The sequence below is a fragment of the Marmota marmota genome, unplaced genomic scaffold (assembly GCF_001458135.2).
Source record: "Marmota marmota marmota unplaced genomic scaffold, marMar, whole genome shotgun sequence".
In the NCBI taxonomy this organism is placed as follows: Eukaryota; Metazoa; Chordata; class Mammalia; order Rodentia; family Sciuridae; genus Marmota; species Marmota marmota.
The window spans coordinates 1,892,314-1,916,758 of NW_026000037.1; the positions used below are offsets into that span (position 1 = coordinate 1,892,314).

The 24,445-nt window shown below is 48.4% G+C and overlaps 1 protein-coding gene across 2 annotated transcripts in view; it reads left to right on the forward strand.

Annotated features, from left to right (window-relative positions):
• Spata5 (spermatogenesis associated 5) overlaps window positions 1-24,445 on the forward strand; it is a 371,863-nt gene that overhangs the window by 3,779 nt on the left and 343,639 nt on the right. The window contains exons 1-2 of one of the 2 annotated variants that reach the window (XM_048812011.1): window positions 1,988-2,048; window positions 5,341-5,482. The gene's annotated coding sequence lies outside the window, so the exon portion shown is untranslated. Of the gene's footprint in view, window positions 1-1,987; window positions 2,049-5,340; window positions 5,483-24,445 lie in introns of those variants that run through there. The other variant, XM_048812010.1, reaches the window with a different exon arrangement.

A 24,445-nucleotide genomic window follows, 5' to 3' on the forward strand; every position in this document is an offset into this window, starting at 1 on the left:
CATCTTTCCTGCCCCCATGCCCCCTCACCACCCCTTCCTTCTCTTTGCCCAATCAAAGTTCCTCCATTTTTCCCATGCTCCCCCCCATTATGGATCAGCATCCACTTATAGAGAAAATATTTGACATGTGGTTTTTTGGGATTGACTTACTTCACTTAGCATGATATTCTTCAACTCCACCCATTTACTTGCAAATACCATAATTTTTTTCTCTCTTTTAATGCTCAGTAATATTCCATTGTGTATATATACCACAGTTTCTTTATCCATTCATCTACTGAAGGGCATCTAGGTTGGTTCCACAGTTTAGCTATTGAGAATTGTGCTGCTATAAACATTGATGTGGCTGTGTCCCTGTAGTATGCTGTTTTTAAATCCTTTGGGTATAAACTGAGGAGTGGGATAGCTGGGTCAAACTGTGGTTCCATTCCCAGTTTTCCAAGGAATCTTCATACTGCTTTCCATGTTGTCTGCACCAATTTGCAGTCCTACCAGCAGTGTATGAGTGTTCTTTTCCCCACATCCTTGCCAATACTTTATTGTTGTCTATGTTCTTGATAACTGCCATTCTGACTGGAGTGAGATGAAATCTTAGAGTAGTTTTGATTTGCATTTCTCTAATTTGTTGTGTTTTAGTATTGGTATTATTTTCTTTCTTCCACCTTATACTGAGTTTTCTAAAATGGTAATACTCCAAGAGAATACCCATCCCCCCATCCTCATGCCGTTTCCTTTTTTAGCCACAGGTTGGTAACAGCTGTTGACCGCTGGGTTCACTGTACCTCCCATTCTACTGCTGAGATGACAGAAGCACAGGGTGCTTGTGACACAGCAAGGAGCCCTGGGCCTCCTGTTTCTAGTATGCTTTCCACTTCCTTTGCAGCAGTTTGGCTAATGCGTGAACACAGCAGAGTTCATTTGGGGGAATCACCAATGCTCTAACTATAGAAAAGATCTGGAAGTAATTGTTCTAGTGTCAGGCTTCAGACGTTCATGCCTGGAGGTGTCCAAGTGGGGGGCACCCACTTCATAAAGGGAACGAATAATGCGTGGAGAATTTTACCTATTCCTATAATAAATTCTGTTACTCTGTGTTTCTTAATGCACATTCTGTCCTCACCTATTATTTAAATGTGCCCCAAAGCTCATGGGTTAGACACTTGAGACCCTAAAGCGAGGGTGCGGGGAGGTCGGGCCCAGTGAGAGCACTGATGTCTCTTAGCTCCAGGGCGGGCTCTCTGCTATGGGCCAGCAGTGCCAAGGCCCTCCCCAGATGCCATTGTCCTGCTTTAGAGTTCCCAGCTCTAGAGCTGGAGCTGGGCAAATGGCCCCACTTGGGCTTTCTGCTCTAGCTGTAGAGAACAGACCTAAGACAGTAATGTCATTCATAATCTGCACATTTGCAAAGGCAAAGAGGCCTGGTCTTTGCCTCAGCTCCTGGGGTGGGCTTGGAGCCCTTGGAATGTGCTTTCTGGTCAGAGTGCCTTTGTCTTTCCAGGGACGGGGGACCACCTTCATCACCTAGCAGTGCGAGGGCTGGAGAATACGGGCATGAGCCCACCCAGTGAGGAGTGGGCCTGGAGGTGTGGGTGAGGTGCCCTGAAGCCTGCACTCCTGGGGCTGATGTGATCTGTCTCCTGCAATAAGCCACAGTGTGAACATGGCACTTTCACTGAGTCATATGAGACCTTTTGGTGAATCATTGAACCCGAAGGTGGTCTTGGAGACAACAAAATGGCCTTGGGCACTACCAAACTCTGTTCGGGTATGAAAGAAAAGGTTGGCACCTTTATCAAGTTAATCTAGGTTATGTTAGCAAATTGATTATCTATTTGCTTCCCAAAGCTCTAGGAAAAGGTGATATTTTTATTTTTTTATTTTATTTTTTTTGAGAGAGAGAGAGAGAATTTTTAAAATATTTATTTATATATTTTTTTAGTTTTCGGCAGATACAACATTTTTGTTTGTATGTGGTGCTGAGGATCAAACCCGGGCCGCACGCATGCCAGTGAGCGCGCTACCACTTGAGCCACATCCCCAGACCAGAGGTAATATTTTTAATGGTGTATATCTTAGTTGATTTGTGCTGCTATAACAAAATACTTACAGATGAGAAATTCATAGCAATAGAAATTTATTTCTCATCATTCTAGAGGCTGGAAGCCCAAGATCAAGGCAGCAGATTCAGCATCTGGGGAGGGTCTTCTGAGATTCTGCTAGGAACCCTGTTACTGTAGCCTCGTGTTGCAGAAGGACTAGAGGACAAAAAAGGACCTAGCTAGTTTCCTCTAGTTTTTTTGGGATCCATTCATGAGGGCTCTCCTCTCATGACCCAGTCTCCTCAGCCCACCTCTTAATACTATCCCATTAGTGATTAAGTTTCCATGTAAATTTTAGGGGGACACATTTAAAGCAAACGTAAGGCCATTTATGTCAAAAATAAATGGTGGCCAGATTTCACCTACTCTGACTGTGAGTTCTGTATCTGTTTTCTTCCCTTGGGTTATATTGTTCATGCCTTCCTCGTTTGTTGGCCACATCAAAAATTGTTGCAGGGGGTGCGGCAGCGGGGGCGGGGGGGGATGAGGTAGGGGTGGGGGGGGTGGCTGGAGTTGTGGCTCAGTGGTAGCACGGTTGCCTAGCATGTGTGAGGCCCTGGGTTCAATCCTCAGCACTACATAACATAAAATAAAGGTATTGTGTCCTACTACAACTAAATAAACAAAATATTTTTAAAAAATTGTTGATGGCTTTAGCACCCCTTAAAACTTTCTCCTGGCTAGTTTCCATGAAGTCGAAGGCCCAAGAGCTGAGGCCATAGTCCACAGGTGTCTTGAGCCCTGACACCCAGCATGGTTCTGGATTTCTCTGTAGGAGAAGGAGCCGAGGCAGATTGTCAGCAGAGAATGCTGGAGAAAGAGGCTGAGCGGCCCTGCCCTCCTGTGCTCTTGCTCTCTGGTCTTTCTGAACCTCTGCTTCACTGTGGCACAGGGTCTAGACCTGGTCGTTCAGCCTCTCCCAGCTGCCTTCATTCATGGGAAGATGCTTTTCTCAAGGGAAGCCTTGTGCAGAAGCCCCAGCAAGCTGATGTCGGAGGGGAGGGCACAGGGCGCTGGACCACCTCCTGCTGACGGCCCTGCCCGCTCTCCTTGTCCCAGCACCGCTGGGCACCCGCTGTGCTAGTCAGCTGCCACAGACCTGTTGGCCTCACAGTACTGTCTTCTCGAAGCAACAGCAAAATGTGTTTTACATAGGATGACCCCAGATACTGTCTGATGGGGAAACAAATTTTGTTGGATTCACAGTTTTGCTTTGCATTTTTAACACGGCATCTGCAGTGTACAGTGGAATTCAGTTCAACTTCTGAAGAGACAGAACAAAGGACAAAATAAATTGGAAGCTGAAGCCATCATTCTCCTCCTCCTTTTCCAACTTCAGTCCTGTTAATGCTGAATAGATGGTGAGACATAACAAGCCCAGAAAGCTCCGTGACCTGGGCGCTCATCTTACTTATTATCTTATTTTTTTTTTTTTACGACATTGGGGATTAAGCTCAGGGCGCTCTAACACTGAGCTACATCCCCAGCGGTTTTTATTTTCGATCTGAAACAGCTGCCCAGCTGCCCTTCCACTCAGGACCTCTCGCTCAGCTTCTGAGTTCTGGGATTGAGGCGTGGCTGCGCCCAGCTCTGGGTGCTTTGTTCTGCTGGGGGCTGCCATCTTGAGTCTGTTGGGAGAAAAAGAACTCAGTGAACATGATATAGTAAAGCAAAACCAAGGGCCAGACTTAAAGTGCTTCCAGAACAGACTTCAAACAAGTCCTCTTAAAGGTCTTTGGAAAACACTAAACCAGGATCGAGTATGAGCACTATTCTGTGCTGTGTCTAACAATGAGTATTTCCATGGCATAAAATGCTAAATACTTTATGAGTAGTATATTAATAAATATACGACTATTACTACTAGTCTACACTTGTGTGTTCGATATATTTGTATTGCAATTACTAATGTATTTGAACTGAAGCATTCACAACCTTATTTCTTACTTGTTTCTTTCCTTTTTGTTTTCTTCGCTACTATTTGTCACTGATCCGCTAGCTAGAGGAAGGTTATACGTTCAGTTTGTATTCTCAAGTGATTACTCGATTTTAACATGCATATTTAAGTTCCCAGCATTAATCAGCTTATGACCGTCCTCTCAGACATCCTCAGCATACAGCTGTCCCTCCTGGACCTGGGCCAGTCTCTCCTCTCACATGCCTGGGTCGAGGCAGACACATCCTTGCCCCCGCTGCAGGGGGCAGTAGCCTGGACTGCTTCTCTTCTGAAGCTGCAGATAGTCTGGTCCTCGCACTGCAGTTTTCCTTAGTGGTCCTGTGAGGCTGGTTTTCTTTTTGGATTCCTCTCCACCTCCACAATCTGACTTTGTCTCCTCTGTTCTAAACATGTCTGGGTCTCCAGTATTGGTCCAGGCTACCGTGTTGACTGCAAGTCTCAAAGATTTCTTACACATCATCCCAGTACGTGTAGAGCTGTGATGGCTAATCCAAACCATCGCTGGAAAAGATAAAAGAGAAATTTTACTTCACATTTTCTGACTTAAAATGTACCATGATTTCTCTTACCTGGGGCCCTTTCCCCCTCAGTTATTTCTTGAAGTCATTTCTAGGCTCCTGTTTGATTCACAGCACATTAGTCAAGTTCCGCCTTCTGAGGAAAGTTCTGTGGACTCCCTGCGTCCCAGAGTGTTACCTCATTTCTACAGCATAGCTTCTCTTTTCTTTAATATTTTTAGTTGTAGATGGATACAATACCTTTATTTTACTTATTCATTTTTATGTGGTGCTGAGGCTTGAACCCAGTGCCTCACACATGAGAAGAAAGCTCCGTACCACTGACCTACAGCCCCAGTCCTCCCCCTCCTCCCCCTCTTCCCTCCTCCTCCTCCCCCTCTTCCCCCTCCTCCCTCCCCTCCTCCTTCTCCTCCTCCCTCTTTCTTCCTTCTTTTGTTTTGATACTGGGTAGTTGAACCCAGGACACTTTACCACTGAGCCACATCATCAGTGCTTTTCATTGTTTATTTTGAACAGGGTCTTACTAAGTTGTTAGCACCTCATGGAGGCTGGCCTTGAACTTACGATCCTCCTGTCTTAGCCCCCTAAGTTGCTGGGACTACAGGTGTGTACCACCGTGCCTGGCTCTACCAGAGTGATTTTTCAGGAGTTGCTTTAGGCGTCTTTTATTCCACGCCCAGTATCAAGGGACATGAAAGCAGTGAGGGCTTGAATGATCTATCAGAGGCCGAGGTTTACTGAGCCCCCCAACTTTTACCTCCCTTAGGCGGAAGTAAAGACTGTCTGTCACCTTTACTCATGAGTCCACAAAAACGAACTGACTCCTGAAAACCAAGGGCAAGAGCTTTCCCTGAGTGCCATCAAAGTAACTGGCTTTTGAGAAATTATACTGTTTTGCAGTGTTTCAGGTAAATGCATTTTTTTAAAGAATTATTCTCAGTTTCACTGTGTTGGTATTTCCAGATTCTCAGTTCACACTGTTCTAGAATGTATCCTGATGTTCGTTATTCATTCAGTAAACTTTTTTGGGGGGCTGCTATTCAGTGCTAACCACTAGAATCACAAAGATAAGGGAGAGAATAAATACACAGGGAAATGGGTGCCAGGGTGCCACACACAGACCTTGCTAGGAATCCCTGAGGAGGAGCACCCACTCCCTGGAGGAGGGTGGGACAGAAAGGGTGCATGCGTTCAAAGGCCTGGGCATGTCAGCGCAGCGCAGGTCTGTCCGTGCTGGGCATAAATAGAAAGGGAGACTGGCAGGGACCGTCTCCCCAGATGCAGGTGTTTGTACTCATTCTGGAAGCACTGGGAAGCCTAGGAAAGGCTCTAAGCAGAAAAGCAGATTTTCCCTAGCTACAGATCTTCTCTAGTTAATCTGCTCATGGGGACTTGATCTTATTCACATGCGAGGGCCCCACCTCCATAGAGGCCCTCTGCAAATCTAAGCATTTTTAATGGAGGGAGAATAAAATGACTTCTGCGTAAGATAGAGACTAGTTTTACAAGGTTTCTCTTTACGTTGCAGTGGCTCAAAAGGCCTTAATAAAAATGAGGGCCCCGAACTTATTCTTACCGTGAGCAGAGCCTGCTGTAGCTGACCAGAGTGGGCAGAGTCCTGGTTTTGAATACAGCAGTCCCCGTGGGTTCCGTGGCATCCCTCAGAGCCTCTCTTCATCCTGTTGATGATCTGGTCCTTGGCCCTTTTCCTATTCCTTCTGAAATCCAACTTTTTACCTTTAAAGCATTCTACCACATTCACAAATGGGGTCAAGAATGAAAAAAATGGTTGATTTTATAAACATTTTAGAATAGCATTTTCACAGGAAGTCCCTAAATGCCATGTGCTTTCTTGAGGGCCTTGGTACAGAGGTATATTTATGCCCTTCAGAGAGTCAGAGTCATATAGAGAAAATATATTATTCTCTGCTTCATTCCAATTTTGTTATTAATAAAATGTGTATGGAATATTGAAACAAAATTTAAAATAGTATTAATTTATTTTCCCGGTGGTGATGGTGATTGTTTAATTCGTTGACAGTTAAGTGACCAGAAAGAAAAAAAAAATCATGAATTTTGTCTTATGTATTTTAATAACTTGAAACAAGTTTTGCCAAATAATCTATACTTTTACTGACACATGAGCTAAAATTCCAAATATTTGCTGTACAATATTTGCTAACACAGGTTGTCCTTACAAAGCATTGCTGTTCTAATTGAGATATATTTATTGATGGTATGGCTGAACTTGTCGAGGTTGATTAGGAGCATGGATGACATATAGCTAATGTGCTGATTCCATGTATTCATCACTAACGGGAGCCTTATACTGTATATAAGTGTTTACTTTATGCTGTACATATTTTTAAGTTTATGAAGTTATAGTAATTAAGAAGACAGTGTGTTACCAGCATGGCATCATCAAACAGACCAATGATGCAGGAAAATAGCTTCACAGTAGGCCCTATCACATCACAGAAACCTAACTTGTGAGGCAGTAGAGTCTGATGGAAAGTAGCTCTCCCCAGGCCCAACAGCGAGCCTCGGGCCTTAGACAAACATGGAGTGTCAGTGACTGCAGGAGTGTAAATGTGATATGTCACAGCCTAGATGTGAAGCACAACAGCTTTGGGGACAGGAGAAACCCTTGCCCTTGGGTTATACAAAGAATTCTGAGATATGATACCAAGAGTATGACTCTTTTTTAAAAAATTAATAAATTGGACTTCAAAATTAAAAGTTTGTGTTCTGAAAAATCCCTGTTATAAAAATGAAAAATAAGTCACAGACTGGGAGGAATATTTACAAGTCATGTTTGTGTACAGAAATGCAAATAACTCCTCAAAGTCAACAATTAAGAGAACAACCAATGCCCTAAAATATGGATAAAGGTTTTTGAAAAGATGTGTTACCAAAATGCCTCAAACCAAAATTCAATTTTTTTTAGTATATTCAGAGAGTTGTGCAATCAGTCTTTAGTAGATTCATCGAGTTGGCTGGCCAGCAGAAATATCCAGCATCATTTATCAGTAGACTAATACAAGAAAAATGCAAGTTAAAACCGTAGTGAGATACCATTACATGCCTATTACAATAGTTAGAGTTGTTGGGTGGATAATGCAAATTACAAGGATATTGAGGAACTGGATCTCTCATGCAAACTGGTGGGGTGCAAATGAGCATAGCCATTGTGGAAAAGATAAAGTTGACCATACACTTACAGTCTGACTCAGAGATTCTTCTCCTACATTTTTACCCAAGTGAGATGAAACCTGTGCTCACATACACATTTGTATGCCAATGTTTACAGCAGCTTTATTTAGAATCTTGCAAAACTGGAACAATCCAGATGTCCCCAGCTGGGGAAACTGGTATACCCGTAGGAAGGGGCATGGAATGCACATAGGTGAGGCTCAACACACGGCTCCTCGCTGGGCGGTTCTATTCCCAGGCCATCCCGGGGAAGGCAAAGCTCCAGGGAAGCACAGGTCAGTGGCGGCCCAGGGATCAGGAAGGAGTCACACCCACAGGTGGGCGAGAGGATGTGCCCTGCTTAGAAAACAACCTGGCCGTTCCCGCGCAGTCTGCAGGGTTGCCACGCAGCCCAGCAGCCCACTCCTGGATGTTGAAAACCTACGTCCAGGCAGAAACCTGGGCATGATATTTACAGCAGCATTATGATAGCCAGGTGCCCATCAACTGGCAAGTGGGTACATAAAATATAGAATATCTAATACCATAAAATACTACTGGTAATAAAAAGAAACGAAGTACTGATACGTGCTGCAATGTGGATGAACCTTGAAAATAATGTGCTGAGTGAAAGAAGCCAGTCACAAAGGACACAGGACTCCTTCTATATAAAACGTCCAAACAGGCATATCCATAGAGGCTGAACGGTCAGCGGTTGCCTTGGACTGGAGAGTCTGGGGTCAAGTGGGCGGTGGCTGGTGGGGCTTCCTCTGGACTGATGGAGCGTCCTAGTCTGATCATGGTGGTGGCTGAGTGTGCTGTCTGAATGTGTGAGAATCACTGAAGTGAGCGGCGTGCAGGGCACGTGGACTGTATCTCAAGGAAGCCATTGTGAAACTGTGGAGTGCAGAGTGCGGTCTTGCTCCTGTCAGGACGGGCGCAGCTCGGGGGCGGCACTGCCCAGCAAGTGCACAGCCCTGGGCTCCATCCCCAGGGGGCAACTGAGAAAGGGAAGGAGGAAAGAAACCTCAGTGATAAAAAGGAGGTCAAGACTAGAGTGGTGATGAAGACTGAGGAGCTACTGAGGGAGAAGATCCAAGGATTAGCCATGTAAAAATGTGGAAATCTGGGTGTCAGAAGGCCCCCAAGTTTAAAAAAATCAGAAATAAAATATTTTCAACAAATATGTAAAGAAAGTATCTTTACTATGGGGAGAGCTCACACAAATCAATAAAGAAATCATTTGTCTTATTTGATTAATAAATGTATATTATATTCCTATTTATTTTTGCAATGAAATAATTAAATAATTAGAAGCAATAACTGGGGGCTGGAGTTGTAGATCAGTGCTTGAGCACTTGCCTCGCAAGTGTGAGGCACTGGGTTCGATCCTAGCACCACGTAAAAACAAATAAAGGCATTGAGTCCATATACAACTAAAAAAATTACAGAAAAAAAACAATAACTGGTATAACTGCCACATTGTGTTCTCTACAGTTTGAAGAAAATTGACAGAAAGTGTGATTTACTCTTACTTCAGGAATGAGCATGAGTCTTCTTCCTGCCCTAACTCAAGAGTCGTGGCTGCTTGGTTGAACTCTTTATGGCGAGTTCTTTTGATTTCTCACCTGTGTCCATTCAGCAGGCAAGGTGACGCCCAGCCCAAAGGGTGCCGGTCTGGCCAGTGGAGACAGGTGCCCTTTAGCGTTGGGCAGTTTGTTGCTTATGTAGACTACAAAAAGGAGCAACCCAAGGTGCTAGTGACCGTGGGCACTGGGAAGGACCAGGAGGAAACAATCACCCTGTGATGAGGCCAGCGCCGTGCCCTGCTGTGAGGAGCGAGGGGTAGCGCAGCGAGGGGGAGAGACCCCCCTGTCAGTCTCCTTGAAGGACAGGGAGCAGCAGAACTGTTGGCTGTCACCAGCTCGAATGCTCACCACCTTAGGGAGGGGCCACCCTGTCAGGCCAGACTGCAGCCTCAGCCTGTCCCATGTGGCCACTGGTCTCTCCAGGACACAAGACCATCAGGACCCTGGACAACACGTCCCAAACCCCTTCATGGTCTGCAGAGGCCGTGGTGCCTGCTAATATGCAGTGGCACTTTCCGGCTTCTGAAGGCAGCCTGTGAGCTCCATCTGTGCAAAACGCCTGAGGCCTCCTCCCTGTTCCCACCCTGCCACCAGGAGTGACAAGTGTGCACTGACCATTACTATGTGATAACCAGGACGTGGCCCCTGGAAGCAGCAGCCCTGCCCAGAGTGTCACGACCTGTGTGGCAGGAGCTCCCTGCTCTCTGCCTGGCTCTCAGGAGGCCCAGGACGGCCGTGGCCAGGAGGACTGCCATGGGGCGCGTTGGCCCTGCTCCCCGTGGCCGCTCGTCTTCAGAAGCTGGCTGGCTGCCTCACGTGTCAGAATCAGTAAGAATGCCTGGGCGAAAGCCCTTCTGTTCCCATCACTGTTACACCAACGGCCACAGGAGCAAAGAACTAGGAAACCACAAGACTGTCCCAGACAGAATTCACAAGAGAAGTGGGGCACCCAGGCCTGCTTCTCTGTGCCAAGCCACCTGACCCGCGTGCTTTCCAGACTTCAGGTGCACCAGTTAGACTCCAGGCCTCCGTAGTTAGTCACAGAGCAGGGACCCCAACCAAGGACCTTGTTACTTAAAGAGAATCTGCAAATTAGCTCCCTTGAGTAACCATCAGTAGGTTAACATCTTCTGACAGGAATTTGCATTTTATTACCTTCTACCTTGCGTAATTGATGAAAACTAAATGAGATTATTAATGTTCTGTGAATAGTGTAATACTTGGCTAAACCTTGCCTCTAAAAGCATTATACTTGCTCCCATTAAATTTACATTGTTCAGTGATGAAAGTTCTCTTAGGCAGTCTCCAAATATGTCTGCGTGGTCAGAAGAGTGCTTCATTAACTCACTTTAAACAGAGTGCTGGATCACTGGGCTTGGAAACTTTTCCAAACTAGAATTATCATTGTCGTATTCTACAGGGTAACACTTTGAAATATCCATTGTTTGTCCAGATGATGAAGACTGACTTCATACAATTATAGCAGCCAGATACTGCTGGGTAACAAACAACCCCTCAACCACCAGTGGCATCAAGAGCACTTGGCTCCTGGGTCTTTGAGGTGGCGAGGTGGTTCTGCCTGGCCCCTGGCACCCGGCTGACTTTGCTTAGTGCTGCAAGTCTAGAGATAGCTTGACTAGCTCTGCTCAACACATAACGTGGTCCTCCCTTACCAGGGTTGGGCTTCATGAGAGTGCAAAAGCCATGTGCCTTCAACAGAGATTGTGCTTCAGATTTTGCATTTTGGTCCTTATTGACCTTTTTGTGTTTTAATTTTCTCCTGGACTACCATATGCTGTATGATTCTCTTGGTGCTGGGCAGAGGCAGAGAGCACTAGCTCGCAGTCACCAGCTGGGGCTCTACAGTGCACTGTCGTAGGCACGATGTTCAGTGGGGTGAGTGTGTCAAATGCATTTTAATGTGTGGGCCAATGAGACAGAGGGCAGCACACAAAACTCACGAGATAACAAGCAGGGTTGCAGGGCCAGAGGAGGCGGGTACACCGGGACATGTGTACTCAATTCTGGGTGGGGGGCATGGGAGACCGGGAGCTTGGAAACCCAGGGTAGGTTTAGAGAAGTATGCCCACGTCCCATGGACACGTAGTGCTCAAGAGCGATCCATGTGGGGTGGGGGTCCCGGGACAAGTCAGGTCCACTGCATATAGCTATCCCATGAGGGGGTGGCCACCGGGAGGCGGCTATATAAGGAAGATGCCTGGATGGACTTCCTTGAGAAACTGAGAGAAGGCAGAAACTAGACATTGTGCCCGGCGTGACTAGGTCCTACTTCTGGTTGGAGAAAGACCACTTTATAACCTGGTGCAGTTGTGCACACCTGTAATCCCAGGACTCCAGAGGCCGAGGCAGGAGGATTGAAAGTTCGAGGGCAGCCTCAGCAACTTAGTGAGACCCTGTCTTGCCGCAATCTGGCTGGGCACAAATCACCGAGCCGCCACACAGCACTTGTATCTTCAAACAGGAAGCTTTATTGCCTGAACTCCAACAGCACTCCAGGCACACTCCCTGGGAACTCTCCCGAACGCCACCCACGCGGCCCCCAGGAACACCACACACCAACCAGAACTCCCCCACCCCCCAACTCTTCGGGAACACCACCTGGCTGCGCGCTCATGGAACCCTCAAGAACTCAACGGGAACTCCAAAGTAGCGGGCGGGCGCCCGAGTCGGACAGCAGGGGTCTATATACAATTGAATCAATACAGCATCATCTTAATGGCTCGCCTCTCAACCATTACTTCTGGCAAAATGCCAGGGGCCATTCCGACTCAGCTGTGGCTCTCAACACTGTCTCAAAAGATTTTTTTTAAAAAGGGCCTAGGGTGAAGCTCAGTGGCAAATCACTTGCCTAGCATGTGTAAGGCCCAGGGTGCCACCCCCAGCACCACAAAAAGAAAAAGTCCAACTTATATTCAAAATGGATGCCAAGACAACATAAAATTATACGAATCTGCTCTGCACAATCACACTAGATATTTGCCTCCTAACAACGAGGGGCACTTACTAAATCTTTGTTAAACTTAAGCTTTGCAAGGATGCTGACTGTGTCCTGGTGTCTTAAGACTGCTGAAGATAATGGCATGTACTGTCAAGGAGGTGTCACTTGGTAAGACAGCAATGCGGAAATGCAGCATCTGAAACTACAAAGAACACTCAGATTTAAACATCCTGAGAGCATCTTTTGCTCTCAAGAAGCCAGGTCTGTCAAGAGCCTAGGTCACCTTCATAAGGAAGATGCTGGGGACACCAATGCACGCTGCCATCATGTCCCAGTCAGGTTGATGCAGGTGTGTGATTTTGCTGTTGTTTGGTGCTGAGGACTGGACCAGGCCTAGCCTGCCGAGCACATACTTGGCTGGGGCCCAGCACCGTGATCACTTCTCTCTGTGGGTACAGTGAGACCATAAGATGTAGCTGTCATAAATGCTGGTGTCACAGCAGCTCCTGTGTTTGTGTATGTGCTACGGCTCCCAGCTTGGTCTGGAAGGTGATAGTTTTACTGATGGTTCCTTCCCTTTCCTGCCATCAACTGTCAGAAGTTGTGGGGACATGTGTGCAGCCACTCAGGAGGTTCAGGCAGGAGGACCCCGTCTTAAAAGCTAAAAATCAAATCAAGGGGCTGGAGACGCAGCCCAGTGGTAGGGTGCTCCTGGGCTCAAGCCTCAGAAGCCCAGGGGAGCTTGGGACACACCGTCCACTTGTCCTCCAGCACAGGGGATGGTGGGTCTCTGCGAGGTTTTATTGCAAGTGTGTCTCTGTTGCCATGAGATGAGGAATTCCTAAAGGCTGCAGGACAGAAGGTAAGTCCCACGGTGGCCTAGTCACCTTAGCATTTTACTCAATGATTTAATCTCATGTGCCACCCTTTTAATTTGTTCAATCTGGTGCTAATTTAGCCATCTAACAACTAAGAAGTACATTGAAGTATGACACAAGGAGATACAGACCAAGCAATGCACCACATACGTGGGGGCCTGTTGGTAGATGTGCAGCCGGGGAGCCTGGTGAACCCAGGGGTGGGAGCCTGGTGAACCCACGGGTGGGAGCCTGGTGAACCCAGGGGAGGGAGCCTGGTTAATGGAGGGGTAGGAGCCTGTGCAGAGCCTGTGAACCCTGGGCAGCCGCGGTGGAGGAGTTGGCCCCAGGGTTCGCATGCACAGGAACCACAAAAGGCGGGCAGCCATCCGTGTGCACCAAGGAGCACCAGGAGGCACCCTGCAGCGGTCCAGCGCCACGGCCCCATTTCTCTTTCTTGCAACTTCAGCTTCCAGTCTCGGCTCTGTTTTTCCATTATTTTAAAAATCAAACATACAAGAAAATCACCTTCATAAGCAGACCGTTTTCCACCCTCTCCCCTGGGCAGGCGCTGCGAGTGTGCAGCCGGCTCCTGGCCCCCTGGCGTGAGTAACACGGCCTGAGACCCCAAAGCTTTGGGCTGTTTCTCCAAAGTGCAAAATTAATCTGTTTTCCCCAAGAATTACCCTGTGATGGTTTTGATCCGATTCAAAGAGAATTCAAACAAGATTAGTATTTATTTTGTCATCAAGAAAAAGAGAAAAAGGAAAAATCTACATTTTCCAAAAATTTTTTAGTTGTAGATGGACACAATACCTTTATTTTATTTGTTTATTTTTAGGTGGTGTGGAAGTTCAAACCCAGTGCCTCACACATGCTAGGAAAGCGCTCTACCACTGAGCCACAGCTCTGTCCCAAAATCTACATTTTCTTTTCCCCCACATCTATGACAAATGCAGCAAGAAGTTCCTTAAAGAAAAGTAAAATTTAAAGTAAAAAAAAAAAACTAGAATAGCATTCAAACTCAGAAGGTCATTGACTCTGATGAAGTTGTAAGTCAACAACTTAAAGGAACACGGGATTTAAAAGCAGCTCCAAGTGCATTTCCAGAGACCACTGTGGGAGCACATGCCCTTCAACCAAGTGGAAAGGCTTCCTTCCCCTGGACCCCTAGGCCCAGGGCTCTTCCAGCTCACAGTGGGTCTATTCTCCAGCCAGGAAACAAATCAACAGAACCCCAACAGCCTGTCCCAGCCAACCTTGATCTCTTCTTCGTAACTATAAAGACAGATGATTTCTTCTGGATCCCGTCTGAATCCCTTTCTAGCACAGAGGCTTGTTATGGAGATAAGAGACACTGCATATGAAAGGGCCCCCCCCCAACTCTCACAAAGTAAAGGCCACGCCATTGCCAAAGCCTTTACTTTGAATAAGTAGACTTCTTCCCTTTTGCTTTTATTCTTCTCTTAATCCATCATTATTTTCTTGATTACAAAACTGCTATGTTAGATCATAATGTTCTTCAGTTAGGCTGAAAATATTTAAAATATTTTTTGTTTTGGCTCTCAGTAAAACTAACAAAAGTACTCTACACAGCCAACTTTTACTCTAGACTCATGTGTTTAAAATGACAAAAAAAAAAAAAAAAAAAGCCAGATGCAGTGTCACACGCCTGTAATCCCAGCAGCTCAGGAGGCTGAGGCAGGAGGATCAAGAGTTCAAAGCTACCTTAGCAACTTAGTGAGGCTCTAAACAGCTCGAGATCCTGACTCTAAATAAAATTCAAAAAGGGGCTGGGGGTGTGTGGTTCAGCGGTTTAGTGCTCCTGAGTTCAATCCCTTGTACCAAACAAAAACAAAACCCCACAGTGGAAAGATTCCGCCTTCTAAAAAAGTTGTTTTTCTCCCTCATCTTCAACGAGTGACCAGCTGCTCCCCACGCTCCTGTCAGGGAGGGCTGGGGTGCAGCTCAGTGGCAGAGCGCTTGCCTACTGTGCTGGGCACAGCGTTCCTCCCCTAATACCATAAAATAAACATATAAATTGCAGTGGAAGTGAAATTACAGAAGAGGACGTGCACCCTCTGAAGCCATCTTGTACACACCTCACTTAAACCAATTGTCACAAAGGTCACTGCAGGTAAAGAACCCAGTGGCGACACTAAGTTGTGTTCTTAGCATTCGTAAACAAAGTAGCAAGAGGACTGCAGGCCAGGGACCCTGGCCTGCCTTGGAGGCGTCTCCCTCCTGGGGGTTGGGAGCAGTCTGTGCGAGGGCCAGGGAGAGCTGAAAGGCAGTGTGCCCAGTAGGCGGCATGCTTTTGATTGTTTTCTGGTCATCCCAAAAGGTGTCCTATCAGACTGGAGATTTGGCTCCCTCCCCAGCTGCTCTCCCCGCCATTACATTACTATTTTTAATATTAAGGTTTCTGCCAGAGTACCAGTGCCTTCTTCATCTTTTTAATTCTCAGGTAAAAGATCAGTTTATCCGGAAATATGCCTCAAAGGAGAAATGGAAAGATTTTGTGAAAAGATGAATATTTCAAGTGCAATACAAAACCCCTCATTCCTGGATGGACGAGGAGAATCAGCTAGGAGGCAGTGCTCGATTTGAGGCTTTTCATTGACTTTGGTTAAAAGCACAACTTGTCTCTATTTTACTTCTATTATTAAGAACCACATATAATAAGCCAGAAAATATGCTCTAGAAATTATTTTAAAAGGTTAGAAATTGAATTATAAAAATAACAATAAAATTAAAACACTTAAAAACTTGGAAGAAAAGTAAATGGGATACGAAATAAAGTAAAAAAGTTATTAAATCAGTTTTGTCATTAGTGACCAAAAAATGGAGCAATTCAAGGCTAAATTAGCATCACTGGTGAAATGGCATCTTTTTAAAAATGTTTTCTATTTTTATTTTCTGGTACTAGGGATTGAACCCAGGGGTGCTTAACCACTCGACGAGCCACATCCCCAGTCCTTTTTGATTTTGAGACAGGGTCTCACTAAGCTGCTTAGGGCCTTGCTAAATTGCTGAGGCTGACCTCAAACTTGTGATCCTCCTGGCTCTTGTGTTGCTGGGATTACAGGCATGTGATACTTCGGCCAGTTTCAAATTGCGTCTTGAATTAATTTGTGATGTGGAAGTTAATTCAGTTCTTTAAATATGCATAAAATATGTTTATGAGAGTGTGAATCCATCTGCTAGAGACACGTGCGCACACATGCATGCACGCGCGCGCGCGCACACACACACACACACACACACACAGCTTCTTTGTGCCCAACCTACCAGCTGATGTTTCCTGATTCCATTATCTTCAACGGATGTGCTTTGAATGGCCTCTGTGAGTAGTTAGTCACAGGCAGAGAAGATGGTATAAAGTTAACCAAGACTCTGCTTTTTCGGAAACTTGGAATGTAGCAGAACAAATTAAGTGCACGGAGAATAAATGGTAGTAAAAATAGAGTAGAATAAAAACCACAAATGAGACCCTTGATGGTAAAGGAGTTCAAGGAGTGTCTTTTTGTTTGGAGAAAACAGAAGAGTTCCATTAGGAGCATTTAGTGTGGGCTTCGCAGGATGCTGAGAATGACAGAATGACACCTGGCAGCCACGCAGAGAGGGATCCCCGTGGAGGCTCTGTGTGTGGCCGCTCAAGTTCTGAGAACTACTTGCAATGCTACTACAGGCTGGACTACTTGCTGGGACTGATCAGCAGGTACACATATCACCCAGCAAAGAGGACACAGTGGAAATGGACAGGGAACTTGAGGCTAGCAACGTCTCAGAAGCAGAATCTTTAGGACCTGTGAACATCAACTTGGTGACAGAAGGTCACAGGTGTAGGCAAGTCTTGCAGGAGGATGAGTGGAGGGAGAGAAGAGGGAGAAAGGTGTTTACAGCCTGGGAGCCCCGGTCTGCTCTGGGCGAGGAAGAGAGCCCCGAGAAGGGGAAAGGGCACAGGGAACCGGAAAGGAGGCTCTGGCCGCCTCGCTACCCGGAGCTGATACTAACAGCCTTGCCCACAAGACTCGGCAAGAACAGCCCCTGCGGCCAGTCCTCCATCACATAGCAAGTCTGACCCTCTGTGCTGGGTGACTCCCGGGCTCCTCAGTCTTCTCTCTGCCCCTCTCCTGCTCTGTGCCTGGGTGCTGATCTGGGTGGACTACACCGAGGATGGATTCCAGCTGAGATGGCAACAGGACGCACTTGGACACCAGCTAGTGGGAGGAGGGCAGGGATTTCCTCCCCAGAGCCCAGCTCCTTCAGCGCAGATCTGTTCCTGCAGGGGAAGAAGTGGTGACACCTCCCGCTGTTCCCACTGCAGGGTGCATGCTGTGGTCTGGATCTTAAGGTCCCCCGCAGGCCCTTATGCTAAAGCTCTGGGCAGCTCTGGCCATGCTGGGAGGTGGCAAGGCTTTGGGAGGCAGGCGTCCTGGAAGGAAGTTAGGTGGCGGAGTGCCTTGAGGGTGCTGGGACCCTGCTCCCTCAGCTGGCTGCTTACTTGGCTGCAGCACCTGTTCCCACCTTCCTGGGGACGTGAATGGAAACCCCTGAAACTGGCCCACACACTTTCCTCTTTTGTTCATCCTAGGCCTCTTGTCACCGTGACAGAAAGCTGACCCACCCAGGTGCAGGCTCCTCGCGCCCTGTGCAGACTTCTGTGAGTAGAATCTATAAACTCCTGCACTTGCCTAGTTCAAAGAGCTCTTTATCTCCTGAAGGACAGAACTGCTCCCACGTCCATGGCCGAGGGGCTTCAGTCCTATCCCAACTCCAGTCAGTGGGCCGGGGCTCCCCTGGGAGCCATCTTTGTGGCAGATGCCTACACATAGGGTTTTAGTGAGCAGCCGGTAATGACTGGGTGCAGCCCGGGAAGGTGTTAGCAATCCTTGTTCTGCATTTTAACAGTCTTGATAATCTCATGCTCAAATCCTCAGAAATTTTTAAACCAAACAAAAGAAGTCTGTATAATTCTAGCATTTGGGAGGCTGAAGGATCACAAGTGTGATGCAACCTCAGAAACTTAGTGAGATCCTGTCACAAAGCTGGGGATGTGGCTCAGTGGTACAGCACCCCTGGGTTCAATCCCAGAACCACACACACATTACAAGAAACGATGTTGTAGAAGGAGGCTCTCCAGGGAGTCAAAGGATAACTGATGGAGTTCAATGCTTAAAAGGTAAACCAGCAAGAACCCACACTTGCCAAACAGAGTGCAGGCCAGTCAGTGCAAGGTGGGCATTTCAGTCTGCCCAGACTTGTCTAGCACTTTCTCTGAAAAATGCAGGAAGTAAGTGTGTCATGCCTCCTAGAAAACCAAGGAGCTTGAAATAGTTATCTGAAGAGCTGTCCTTGAACTTGCTCACCAGTTTTTCCATATTGGTCAGTTCTTCAGAATCTAGAGAGATTTCATGAAAGGTCAATTACTCATTCCCTACCATTGCTAAAATTCCTAAAATTCCTGTCCATCCTACTAGGCAATGGCAACTGATGTCCAGCCCCCAGGGACCAGAGCCTAGGATGCCACACTAGTGACACACGCAGCTGGAGCTGCCTGTTCCTCGCCACCCCCCCGTCAGGCCTCCTGGCTCTGTTCCTGCCAGAGTGACTGCGTCCCCTGTCCCACCAAGGAAATGCAATCCTGGGCACACTCCAACCAAGCAGAGCAGCATTCCGAGGGTTCCTCGGGGGTTGCTGAGCCAAGGCTCTGGCAGGAGGCCACTGACCCAGGAGGACAGAGGCTGGGCTTCACAGCGACCTTCTGGCACTAGGCTGTGGAGTCATCGTCATTGCACAGCCTTCTGAGCCCATCCTAGGAGGCCTGTCCTAGGGGGCCCGTCCTAGGGAGCCCATCCTAGGGGGCCCATCCCAGGGGGCTGATTGGGCTGGGCTGGTCCTGAAGAGCTTCGGGAGACATGCGCGAGCACTGCCCATGAAAGAACGACCCACCAAAGCAGGGAGGCTCCCAGCCACCCTGTGCACTGACCCCTGTGCCCACCGCCCTGCCCCTGAGCCAGGACTGCCTCCCTGGGCGAAGCCGTGGAGGACCTGCTCAGAGCAGGGCTTGGCTTGCCTGGGCAACAACCAGGGACAGAGACGGGGACGTGGGCTCAGCCTCCGGCCTCCCAGGGGATTTCCCCGCCTTGCTCACAGGTCAGAGACAGGCTGGGGTCACTTGTTGGTGACATGGTTTGCCTTGGGTTTCAGTAGCTCTCCTGGGCTTTGTGTTTTGAAGTGACAGGAGAAGGTGTGCCAGTGAGATGGATGCTGTGCAGACTTAGCAGTCGATCTGGGCTTTGGGGCATGAGAAGGTTCTGAAGGTGACACTGGGGAGGAAGGGCTGTCTGGGGACAGCGAGTCTAGTGTCCCCCAGACCCCAACTCTGGTGCAGGAATGGAACATTTAACATTCTCTGTCGCACGTAGGCTGTATCTTCCTTGTGATGTCCAAACTCCAGTTGGCTCTGGGTACACTGAAGTCCTCAGACTCTCCACAGCCCCTGGTCCTCCAGTGCCAGCTCTGGTGTGTGAGCCGGTCCTGGGCAGGCTGCCTGGCCAGGAGCCTGAGGCAGGGGTTCTTGTCCAGTGATTGACAGAGAAACTGAGAAATGAAGAAGTTAGCGGAGGCCTCCACTGGGACCTGCCTCAGCTAGCGCGATGGCCCCACCAGGTTGGCCCCACCAGAGATGGGGAACTGGCTTTTGTGCTCCCCGTCAGTAATGCTGGTGCTTGGGGACATGGCTCCTGTGCAGCTGGCACACTGGTTCCCTGAGAAGTGACAGGGGAGCAGTGGAGCAGCAGGTGGCGGCTGGGCTACCATTCAGAGCCCACCATGCCAGGCTGGCCTGAGGGTGCAAGCCCGCCCCAGGTGAGCTGGGCAAGTCAACATGTCACCCTGCAGCTGCCCAGCCTGGGCTCGGTGCAGAAGCGTGCTCCATGCGGGCTACAGTCCTGACACCTCACCTAGCACGCGCCTTGCGCTGACTTCAGCCAAGCGGGAGATGAAGTGGAGCAAACCTGACTGACTGGGATTCAGGACGGACTAACAGCGTCAGCCCAGCCCCAGTGAGCATAAGTTTAGGCCAACAGTGTTAGTGCTATTCCACACCCGAATTAGCACTAGTTTGGACCAATGACAACCGTACTTTTCCAAAACCTAATTAGCATAGTTTGGGCCAATGGTGTTGACCCAAGTGCTGTGTAAACCTGAACTCTGCACCTTCAGTGGCAACGCTGGGGAGGTCTTTTGGCTCTTTGGGGCCTGCATTTCTGTGCTCATCGAGCAAATCCTACTCTTACACTTACTCATCTTGTCTCTGGACTTCATTCTTGCAATTCAGGAAGCAAGAATCCAGAAAGAAGAAGTTGGTGGGGACTTGCTGGGGTCTGCTGCAGCATGCTGGGCATGGCCCGGTGCTAAGAGCTGCAGAGGCCTGCCCCTCTGCGGACCCCACCTTCCATCTCAAAACCTCAGTTGTCCCACAGAACAGGACAGTGAGGCGACCTCTAAACGGGTGGTAGGGCTGTGTGCAGTGAAAGTTCGCCCTGCACACCGTTGCTGGCCAGGAATCCTGCAATCGCAGCCGCTCAGGCTGGGTGTGCTGGTCAAGGGGGTACAGGGTGGGCCAGCCGTGCCTCCCAGGAGGCCCTCCCAGGTGCCCAGCCATCAGGCCAGAGTCCTGGTGCTTGATCCTGGTGTGGTGTTCTGCCACTCTGCCCCACTGGTGGTCTGCATTTACCCGCAGCTGCCCACACTGATGTGACACAGATGTGTGGCTTGCCTGGTCCTCAGGTGGCCCCATCTGCTGAGGCCTAGCTGGGAGCCATCTGAGGGATGTGGCCAATGCTGTGGCAGCCTGGGGAGCTCGGATTCTTGTGGGGGAAGGAGGGTGCTGCATTCCCACCCACCCACAGGGCTCCCCAGCACCCCCGGGTGCCTCTTCAGTGCTCTGGGGTTCAGCATGTGCCCGCAGCCCGTGGAGCAGCTGGAGGGCCTCCTCCCCTTCCCCGGCAGGGCTTCTCCAGGCCTGCGGTGGTCCCTCCTCTGCCCTCCACAGCGTACTGATGTTCAGCCTCTGCCCGGGGACTGTTCTGTTACCACTTTAAACTCTTGGAGCTAAAAATACCTTTCTCTCTGGATGGCCTGTTTTTTTGTTGTTGTTGTTGTTGTTTTTTTTTTTATTACTCTCTTCTCAGCTGTGGATTTCGAAACTACTCAAAACAAAAGCTGAGGCATAATCGCTCCTTTCTTTCCCTGTTCTGCTTGAGTAACTCATCCTCCCCAGGGCGGGCCTCCCCAGAGCCTCTGAACCGGAGGTTGGGGGAGTGCTGCTTCTGCGCAGATGGAGGAGGCGGCTGGGCTGGGAGTGGACAGAGAGGCATCTTGGGGACACTGAGGGACTGAGTTCTCTGAAGAGGAGGGTGTGTGCTAGGAAAGTGCCGGGAAGGCACGTGGAGCAAAAATGTGGAAAGTGAGCCCCGGGAAATGCCCGGCTCACTTCACCCCACACGGAGGGCGGTCGGGCCCAGAGGAAGTGAAGACCAGATCACGGGAGACACCTTCACCCGGCACTGTGGCCACGCCTGTGATCCCAGGCCAGCCTCAGCAGCTTAGTGAGACCCTGTCTCAAAAAATAAAAAGGGCTGGGGATGTAGTCAGTGGCAGAGTGCCCCTGGGTTCCATCCCCAGTACCACAACAAGGTATCCAGTTGCTCACCCTGTGTGGCCGTGAAGGTGTGATACTCCGAATACCCACCGCCAGAGGAGAATTCAAAAGTCATGAGAAAGTAATTCAAAGTATCTGACAGCTAAATAAAAACAGTATCAAGAAACAGGACAAGAGAAAGCATATTTCTTCATTCTAGGAAGGACACATGAAGGGGAGAATCTTATTCTGGTTTAATAAATAGAAGTAATGATCAAAGACAGGTTTAGCCACCTAAGTGAGAAGTCCAGCTGTCCGGTGTGTTCCAGAAACTCACCAGAGCAAACAGCCACACGGTCACTCTCAGGGCCAGATATTTGGATCAAAGGAATTTGACAGACTTTTTTCACAAGCTTTTCATGGGGGTTCTGAGCAAGCTGTGCCACTAACACAGCCCGAGCATGCCTGCCTTTCCACTGGGACACTGAGTGACAATAGAGCCACAGCCATGAGCTTCATTGGCTGCAGTTCACTCTTGCTCATGGGTCGGAGCTGGGCAGTCACAGGCTTGGATTGCAGTCCTAATTACTGATCCCCGTGATGCGCCTCTCACGTCCATCCTACTGTGTTACAGAAAGGTGAGGAAAGGGTTAGGCGGCCCCAGGGGTTCAGGAGGCTGAGCTGAGAGCAAAGGCAGAGGGCAGTGGGCAGAGGAGACTGGGGCTAGCTTCAGACCACACTCTGAAACACTCCTTCAGGCTCACTCTAGGCTAGGGGCCAGACTGCAGCCTCAGTGTCAGCTTGAGATGTCATCTGTGTCATCGTCACAGGCAGAAGAAACAGCACTGAGCAAAATAAAAAATAAGAAGGGCTGGGATGCAGCTCAGTGGGAACGCGCCCTGGGTTCCATCCCCAGTACCAAAGATAAAGAAGTAATAAAGATTTGGAAGTACTTGCAAGTGGGCTGCAGTGGCTCAGTGGCAGAGGGCTTGCCCAGCGTCCACTAGGCTCTGGGCGCCATTCCCAGCTCCTCAAAAAATACAGTTGTTATGATTTCAGAGTGGCCTGAAGGCCTAATTACCCTGGCCCAAGCATCATTTAAAAACAAAACCCAAAAAACCCTCTGAGGATCTATCATTTCTCCTACTTTATACGTGACGTTGAGACTCAAGAGAATTTGTTTCAAAGTGATACACCCAGTAAGTAATGACAGTAAGTAATGATGGAAGAATTTTAAACTGAGCCTGTTATCCAAGTCAGAGAACAGTCTGTCCAATAAGAAGTAATTAGTTAGATAGTTAATGTTACACCCATATCATGGACTATTATGCAGCCATTCAAATGATGCTGAAAATATATTGATGCACAAATTATTTTAAACTGAAAGAGAAGGTAAAAAATGTTTATTATATGACTTTATTTAAAATATATAAAATTATAAATATATATATATATGAAATTACAAATGTATGTCTACTTTCCTATAAAGAAATAGAAGCAAATTGAAACTATAGGAACCCTTGTCTAAAAATGATCAAGCATTTCACGATGGGGTCGGCAAGGCTCGGACCTCAAACACAGACCCCGGGCCGCGCCAAGCCAGCACCTGGGCAGCGGCACCATGATCGTGCTCCTGGTGTCCTCCCTACAGTGACCTGTGTCTTGCCCTGGTAATAGGAAGGACATACTCATGGAATGGCCTGGAGTCCAGGGCAGCCCGTAGGTTGGGGCTCGGGCTCTGCAGATCTAAACCCAGACGTGCCGGGCAGAGCCATTTCCCTGCCGCTGACCTCCTGCTCTGCTTCCCACTTGCTGTACTTGGGTGCAGTTTGTCTCCCAAGGGCTCATGAGCTGGGGGCTTGGTCCCCGTGTGATGCTGCTGAGAGGTGCTGGACCCTCGCGGAGAGTAGGCACAGGGCACTGCCCTGGAAGGGACAATGCCATCTCAAGAGGGGCTTAGACAGTACTGAGTTGTAAGACCAAGTGGTTAAGAGTGAGTTTGGTTTTCTCGTTTATTCTCTTGCCTCCTCCTGGGGTCCCGTCCCCAGCACCCACACCTGTGCGACCTCTGTCTCTCACGTGTGATGTTGCCACATGATACCATCCGCCACAAGGCCTTCACCAGAAGCCAGTGCCAGAACTGTGAGCTAAATAAGCCTCTTTTCTTTATGAGTTATCCAGCCTTAGGTTGGTTATAGTAACACAAATGGACAAAGACATTGCCTGAATAATTTGATCCCCAAACCAGTAAGAGGGTGGAACAAAAATAAGCATTCATATTAGGGAATGGGGTTGGTGACCCTGAATAAGGAGCCGGAGCCCAAGAGGGATGGAAGGGCATCTGCATGGAGTCGGGTGGCAGTGGGGGATGTCACATGAAGCCCAGGCAAGATAAGGAAAGCACTCATGAGGGTCCGTCCTCCAGCAGGGGATGTTGGAGGCAGAATGAGGTGAGGAAGAGGCCCCTTCAGGAGCAGGGTGAGGAGGAGAGACTGAAGATTGGAGGGAAATCTAATAAACCAATACACTGAGTAAAGGGAACCAGATTGCTTACTGTTAGAAAAGAGTTCCATGGCACATGTCTGTAGTCTCCGTGACGTGGGAGGCTAAGGCAGGAGGATCAA